Here is a 9,455-nt window from a genome sequence, read left to right as displayed (position 1 = left end):
GTATATAGCCTCCACATTGACTCTGTACCGGTACCCCTGTATATAGCCTCCACATTGACTCTGTACCGGTACCCCCTGTATATAGCCTCCACATTGACTCTGTACCGGTACCCCTGTATATAGCCTCCACATTGACTCTGTACCGGTACCCCCTGTATATAGCCTCCACATTGACTCTGTACCGGTACCCCCTGTATATAGCCTCCACATTGACTCTGTACCGGTACCCCTGTATATAGCCTCCACATTGACTCTGTACCAGTACCCCCTGTATATAGCCTCCACATTGACTCTGTACCGGTACCCCCTGTATATATCCTCCACATTGACTCTGTACCAGTACCCCCTGTATATAGCCTCCACATTGACTCTGTACCAGTACCCCCTGTATATAGCCTCCACATTGACTCTGTACCGGTACCCCCTGTATATAGCCTCCACATTGACTCTGTACCAGTACCCCCTGTATATAGCCTCCACATTGACTCTGTACCGGTACCCCCTGTACATAGCCTCCACATTGACTCTGTACCAGTACTCCCTGTATATAGCCTCCACATTGACTCTGTACCGGTACCCCCTGTATATAGCCTCCACATTGACTCTGTACCAGTACCCCCTGTATATAGCCTCCACATTGACTCTGTACCGATACCCCCTGTATATAGTCTCCACATTGACTCTGTACCAGTACCCCCTGTATATAGCCTCCACATTGACTCTGTACCAGTACCCCCTGTATATATCCTCCACATTGACTCTGTACCGGTACCCCCTGTATATAGCCTCCACATTGACTCTGTACCGGTACCCCCTGTATATAGTCTCCACATTGACTCTGTACCAGTACCCCCTGTATATAGCCTCCACATTGACTCTGTACCGGTACCCCCTGTATATAGCCTCCACATTGACTCTGTACCGGTACCCCATGTATATAGCCTCCACATTGACTCTGTACCGGTACCCCATGTATATAGCCTCCACATTGACTCTGTACCGGTACCCCCTGTATATAGCCTCCACATTGACTCTGTACCGGTACCCCATGTATATAGCCTCCACATTGACTCTGTACCGGTACCCCATGTATATAGCCTCCACATTGACTCTGTACCGGTACCCCCTGTATATAGCCTCCACATTGACTCTGTACCAGTACTCCCTGTATATAGCCTCCACATTGACTCTGTACCAGTACCCCCTGTATATAGCCTCCACATTGACTCTGTACCAGTACCCCCCTGTATATAGCCTCCACATTGACTCTGTACCGGTACCCCCTGTATATAGCCTCCACATTGACTCTGTACCAGTACCCCCTGTATATATCCTCCACATTGACTCTGTACCGGTACCCCCTGTATATAGCCTCCACATTGACTCTGTACCGGTACCCCCTGTATATAGCCTCTACATTGACTCTGTACCGGTACCCCCTGTATATAGCCTCCACATTGACTCTGTACCGGTACCCCCTGTATATAGCCTCCACATTGACTCTGTACCGGTACCCCCTGTATATAGCCTCCACATTGACTCTGTACCGGTACCCCCTGTATATAGCCTCCACATTGACTCTGTACCGGTACCCCCTGTATATAGTCTCCACATTGACTCTGTACCGGTACCCCCTGTATATAGCCTCCACATTGACTCTGTACCAGTACCCCCTGTATATAGCCTCTACATTGACTCTGTACCGGTACCCCCTGTATATAGCCTCCACATTGACTCTGTACCGGTACCCCCTGTATATAGCCTCCACATTGACTCTGTACCAGTACCCCTGTATATAGCCTCCACATTGACTCTGTACCGGTACCCCCTGTATATAGCCTCCACATTGACTCTGTACCAGTACCCCCTGTATATAGCCTCCACATTGACTCTGTACCGGTACCCCCTGTATATAGCCTCCACATTGACTCTGTACCAGTACCCCCTGTATATAGCCTCCACATTGACTCTGTACCAGTACCCCCTGTATATAGCCTCCACATTGACTCTGTACCAGTACCCTCTGTATATAGCCTCCACATTGACTCTGTACCAGTACCCCCTGTATATAGCCTCCACATTGACTCTGTACCAGTACCCCCTGTATATAGCCTCCACATTGACTCTGTACCAGTACCCCCTGTATATAGCCTCCACATTGACTCTGTACCAGTACCCCCTGTATATAGCCTCCACATTGACTCTGTACCAGTACCCCTGTATATAGCCTCCACATTGACTCTGTACCAGTACCCCCTGTATATAGCCTCCACATTGACTCTGTACCGGTACCCCCTGTATATAGCCTCCACATTGACTCTGTACCGGTACCCCCTGTATATAGCCTCCACATTGACTCTGTACCAGTACCCCCTGTATATAGCCTCCACATTGACTCTATACCGGTACCCCATGTATATAGCCTCCACATTGACTCTGTACGGTACCCCCTGTATATAGCCTCCTCACATTGACTCTGTACCGGTACCCCCTGTATATAGCCTCCACATTGACTCTGTACCGGTACCCCCTGTATATAGTCTCCACATTGACTCTGTACCAGTACCCCCTGTATATAGCCTCCACATTGACTCTGTACCGGTACCCCCTGTATATAGCCTCCACATTGACTCTGTACCGGTACCCCCTGTATATAGCCTCCACATTGACTCTGTACCGGTACCCCCTGTATATAGTCTCCACATTGACTGTGTACCAGTACCCCTTGTATATAGCCTCCACATTGACTCTGTACCAGTACCCCCTGTATATAGCCTCTACATTGACTCTGTACCGGTACCCCCTGTATATAGCCTCCACATTGACTCTGTACCGGTACCCCCTGTATATAGCCTCCACATTGACTCTGTACCAGTACCCCCTGTATATAGCCTCCACATTGACTCTGTACCGGTACCCCCTGTATATAGCCTCCACATTGACTCTGTACCAGTACCCCCTGTATATAGCCTCCACATTGACTCTGTACCGGTACCCCCTGTATATAGCCTCCACATTGACTCTGTACCAGTACCCCCTGTATATAGCCTCCACATTGACTCTGTACCGGTACCCCCTGTATATAGCCTCCACATTGACTCTGTACCAGTACCCTCTGTATATAGCCTCCACATTGACTCTGTACCAGTACCCCCTGTATATAGCCTCCACATTGACTCTGTACCAGTACCCCCTGTATATAGCCTCCACATTGACTCTGTACCAGTACCCCTGTATATAGCCTCCACATTGACTCTGTACCAGTACCCCCTGTATATAGCCTCCACATTGACTCTGTACCAGTACCCCTGTATATAGCCTCCACATTGACTCTGTACCAGTACCCCCTGTATATAGCCTCCACATTGACTCTGTACCGGTACCCCCTGTATATAGCCTCCACATTGACTCTGTACCGGTACCCCCTGTATATAGCCTCCACATTGACTCTGTACCAGTACCCCCTGTATATAGCCTCCACATTGACTCTGTACCGGTACCCCATGTATATAGCCTCCACATTGACTCTGTACGGTACCCCCTGTATATAGCCTCCTCACATTGACTCTGTACCGGTACCCCCTGTATATAGCCTCCACATTGACTCTGTACCGGTACCCCCTGTATATAGCCTCCACATTGACTCTGTACCAGTACCCCCTGTATATAGCCTCCACATTGACTCTGTACGGTACCCCCTGTATATAGCCTCCACATTGACTCTGTACTGGTACCCCCTGTATATAGCCTCCACATTGACTCTGTACCGGTACCCCCTGTATATAGCCTCCACATTGACTCTGTACCGGTACCCCCTGTATATAGCCTCCACATTGACTCTGTACCGGTACCCCCTGTATATAGCCTCCACATTGACTCTGTACCAGTACCCCCTGTATATAGCCTCTACATTGACTCTGTACCAGTACCCCCTGTATATAGCCTCTACATTGACTCTGTACCAGTACCCCCTGTATATAGCCTCCACATTGACTCTGTACCAGTACCCCCTGTATATAGCCTCCACATTGACTCTGTACCAGTACCCCCTGTATATAGCCTCCACATTGACTCTGTACCAGTACCCCCTGTATATAGCCTCCACATTGACTCTGTACCGGTACCCCTGTATATAGCCTCCACATTGACTCTGTACCAGTACCCCTGTATATAGCCTCCACATTGACTCTGTACCGGTACCCCTGTATATAGCCTCCACATTGACTCTGTACCAGTACCCCCTGTATATAGCCTCCACATTGACTCTGTACCAGTACCCCCTGTATATAGCCTCCACATTGACTCTGTACCAGTACCCTCTGTATATAGCCTCCACATTGACTCTGTACCAGTACCCCCTGTATATAGCCTCCACATTGACTCTGTACCAGTACCCCCTGTATATAGCCTCCACATTGACTCTGTACCAGTACCCCCTGTATATAGCCTCCACATTGACTCTGTACCAGTACCCCCTGTATATAGCCTCCACATTGACTCTGTACCAGTACCCCCTGTATATAGCCTCCACATTGACTCTGTACCAGTACCCCCTGTATATAGCCTCCACATTGACTCTGTACGGTACCCCCTGTATATAGCCTCCACATTGAGTCTGTACCAGTACCCCCTGTATATAGCCTCCACATTGACTCTGTACCAGTACCCCCTGTATATAGCCTCCACATTGACTCTGTACCGGTACCCCATGTATATAGCCTCCACATTGACTCTGTACCACGGTACCCCCTGTATATAGCCTCCTCACATTGACTCTGTACCGGTACCCCTGTATATAGCCTCCACATTGACTCTGTACCGGTACCCCCTGTATATAGCCTCCACATTGACTCTGTACCAGTACCCCCTGTATATAGCCTCCACATTGACTCTGTACGGTACCCCCTGTATATAGCCTCCACATTGACTCTGTACTGGTACCCCTGTATATAGCCTCCACATTGACTCTGTACCGGTACCCCCTGTATATAGCCTCCACATTGACTCTGTGCAGTACCCCCTGTATATAGCCTCTACATTGACTCTGTACCGGTACCCCCTGTATATAGCCTCCACATTGACTCTGTACCGGTACCCCCTGTATATAGCCTCTACATTGACTCTGTACCAGTACCCCCTGTATATAGCCTCTACATTGACTCTGTACCAGTACCCCCTGTATATAGCCTCCACATTGACTCTGTACCAGTACCCCCTGTATATAGCCTCCACATTGACTCTGTACCAGTACCCCCTGTATATAGCCTCCACATTGACTCTGTACCGGTACCCCCTGTATATAGCCTCCACATTGACTCTGTACCGGTACCCCCTGTATATAGCCTCCACATTGACTCTGTACCAGTACCCCTGTATATATCCTCCACATTGACTCTGTACCAGTACCCCCTGTATATAGCCTCCACATTGACTCTGTACTGGTACCCCCTGTATATAGCCTCCACATTGACTCTGTACCAGTACCCCCTGTATATAGCCTCCACATTGACTCTGTACCAGTACCCCCTGTATATAGCCTCCACATTGACTCTGTACTGGTACCCCCTGTATATAGCCTCCACATTGACTCTGTACTGGTACCCCCTGTATATAGCCTCCACATTGACTCTGTACTGGTACCCCCTGTATATAGCCTCCACATTGACTCTGTACTGGTACCCCCTGTATATAGCCTCCACATTGACTCTGTACCGGTACCCCCTGTATATAGCCTCCACATTGACTCTGTACTGGTACCCCCTGTATATAGCCTCCACATTGACTCTGTACTGGTACCCCCTGTATATAGCCTCCACATTGACTCTGTACTGGTACCCCCTGTATATAGCCTCCACATTGACTCTGTACTGGTACCCCCTGTATATAGCCTCCACATTGACTCTGTACCGGTACCCCCTGTATATAGCCTCCACATTGACTCTGTACTGGTACCCCCTGTATATAGCCTCCACATTGACTCTGTACCGGTACCCCTGTATATAGCCTCCACATTGACTCTGTACCAGTACCCCCTGTATATAGCCTCCACATTGACTCTGTACGGTACCCCCTGTATATAGCCTCCACATTGACTCTGTACTGGTACCCCCTGTATATAGTCTCCACATTGACTCTGTACGGTACCCCCTGTATATAGCCTCCACATTGACTCTGTACCGGTACCCCCTGTATATAGCCTCCACATTGACTCTGTACCGGTACCCCCTGTATATAGCCTCCACATTGACTCTGTACCAGTACCCCCTGTATATAGCCTCCACATTGACTCTGTACCGGTACCCCCTGTATATAGCCTCCACATTGACTCTGTACTGGTACCCCCTGTATATAGCCTCCACATTGACTCTGTACCGGTACCCCCTGTATATAGCCTCCACATTGACTCTGTACCGGTACCCCCTGTATATAGCCTCCACATTGACTCTGTACCGGTACCCCCTGTATATAGCCTCCACATTTACTCTGTACTGGTACCCCCTGTATATAGCCTCCACATTGACTCTGTACCGATACCCCCTGTATATAGCCTCCACATTGACTCTGTACTGGTACCCCCTGTATATAGCCTCCACATTGACTCTGTACCGATACCCCCTGTATATAGCCTCCACATTGACTCTGTACCGATACCCCCTGTATATAGCCTCCACATTGACTCTGTACCGGTACCCCCTGTATATAGCCTCCACATTGACTCTGTACCGATACCCCCTGTATATAGCCTCCACATTGACTCTGTACCGATACCCCCTGTATATAGCCTCCACATTGACTCTGTACTGGTACCCCCTGTATATAGCCTCCACATTGACTCTGTACCAGTACCCCCTGTATATAGCCTCCACATTGACTCTGTACTGGTACCCCCTGTATATAGCCTCCACATTGACTCTGTACTGGTACCCCCTGTATATAGCCTCCACATTGACTCTGTACCAGTACCCCTGTATATAGCCTCCACATTGACTCTGTACTGGTACCCCCTGTATATAGCCTCCACATTGACTCTGTACTGGTACCCCCTGTATATAGCCTCCACATTGACTCTGTACCAGTACCCCCTGTATATAGCCTCCACATTGACTCTGTACCAGTACCCCCTGTATATAGTCTCCACATTGACTCTGTACCAGTACCCCCTGTATATAGCCTCCACATTGACTCTGTACCAGTACCCCCTGTATATAGCCTCCACATTGACTCTGTACTGGTACCCCTGTATATAGCCTCCACATTGACTCTGTACTGGTACCCCCTGTATATAGCCTCCACATTGACTCTGTACCAGTACCCCCTGTATATAGCCTCCACATTGACTCTGTACCGGTACCCCCTGTATATAGTCTCCACATTGACTCTGTACTGGTACCCCCTGTATATAGCCTCCACATTGACTCTGTACTGGTACCCCCTGTATATAGCCTCCACATTGACTCTGTACCGGTACCCCCTGTATATAGCCTCCACATTGACTCTGTACCGGTACCCCCTGTATATAGCCTCCACATTGACTCTGTACTGGTACCCCCTGTATATAGCCTCGTTACTTTCTATTTTCTTCTCTATTTATTTGTATTATTTTTATTGTTTACTTCAGTTTATACTTTCTTAAATCGTTTTTTAATTAAAACTGCATTGCTGGTTAAGGGCTTGTAAGTAAGCAGGTCTACACCTGTTGCATTCGGCGCATGTGACAAATAACATTTGATTTGATTTGACCACACAGGCTCCCTACAGCACAGAGACTTTGGCAGCTTGTGCACCATCATGCTCCCCATGAAACATCCTCTGAACCACTTCGGTCATACAGAAGTGGTTCAGTGTCCCACCGACTGAACCAAATGTTCCTCCAGCAAAAAACAGGCTTTAAAGGGACAGTTCATGCAAATTACAAAATTACACATGGGTTTTCTTACCCTTTAAGCAGTCTATGGACAATGTATTAAATAATGACAGGAATACATGCTTTTTCTTTACTTGGCCACAGTTTCAAAATGCCAACTTTTTAACATTTGTGGCACATTCTAATGCAATTCAATGTTACCGATATCAGCATTTTAATTTGGGTGAACTATCCCTTTAACCTAACTCAAAAAGAGCCTTGATTCACCAGTGGATCCTGATCACTCAGCTGTATTGGATAGTGCAGAAATCTCTTGAGTTCCAGATCAAATTAAATGTTATGTTTTGATGCAGGCCTTCAGAATGCAAAACACACTTTCACCGACATACCTCACTTTATTGATACCTATCAAGTAATCTATGGATTCTGAGAGTCAGGGACCAAAATATGGGTTTGTTTACCGACCTTAAGCTTATGCTATAACTGTTTGACTGCAAAATAAGTTTCAAAGTTTCAACGTTTATTCACCATTTGCCGAGGATACAACAGGTGTAAAACAATACAGTAACATTCTTACCTTGAGAGCTCTTTCCCAACAATGCAGTGATAATAATAATTATAACAATAATAATTCATATTAAGTATTATTATTATTATTATTTTAATGATAATAATAACAATAATAATAGAAAATATAATATATACATTACCAGTCAAAAATTCTGGACACACCTACTCATTCCAGGGTTTTACTTTATTTTCAATATTTTCTACTTTGTAGAATAATAGTGAAGACATACAAATTATGAAATAGCACATATGGAATTATGTAGTAATCAAAAAAGTGTTAAACAAATCAAAATATATTTTATATTTGAGATTCTTCAAAGTAGCCACCCTTTGCCTTGATGACAGCTTTGCATACTCTTGGCATCCTCTCAACCAGCTTCACCTCAAATGCTTTTCCAACAGTCTTGAAGGAGTTCCCACATATGCTGAGCACTTGTTGGCTGCTTTTCCTTCACTCTGCGATCCAACTGGGTTGAGGTCGGGTGATTGTGAAGACAAGGTCATCTGATGCAGCACTCCATCACTCTCCTTCTTGGTCAAATAGCCCTAACACAGCCTGGAGGTGTGTTGGCCCATTGTCCTGTTGAAAAACAAATGATAGTCCCACAAAGCGCAAACCAGATGGGATGGCGTATCGCTGCAAAATGCTGTGGTAGCCATGCTGGTTAAGTGTGCCTTGAATTCTAAATAAATAACAGACAGTGTCACCAGCAAAGCACCCTACACCATCACACCTCCTCCTCCGAGCTTCACGGTGGGAACCACACATGCGGCGATCATACGTTCACCTACTCTGCATCTCACAAAGACACAGAGGTTGGAACCAAAAATATTAAATTTGGACTCATCAAACCAAAGGACAGATTTCCACCAGTCTAATGTTGATTGCTCATGTTTCTTGGCCAAGCAAGTCTCTTCTTATTATTGGTGTCCTTTAGTAGTGGTTTCTTTGCAGCAATTCAACCATGAAGGCCTGATTCATGCAGTCTCCTCTGAACAGTTGATGTTGAGATGTGTCTGT

Source organism: Oncorhynchus nerka, linkage group LG27 (genome assembly GCF_034236695.1).
Source record: "Oncorhynchus nerka isolate Pitt River linkage group LG27, Oner_Uvic_2.0, whole genome shotgun sequence".
Lineage (NCBI taxonomy): Eukaryota > Metazoa > Chordata > Actinopteri > Salmoniformes > Salmonidae > Oncorhynchus > Oncorhynchus nerka.
The sequence above is the reverse complement of the archived record's forward strand: the minus strand, read 5'-3'. Positions refer to the sequence as shown.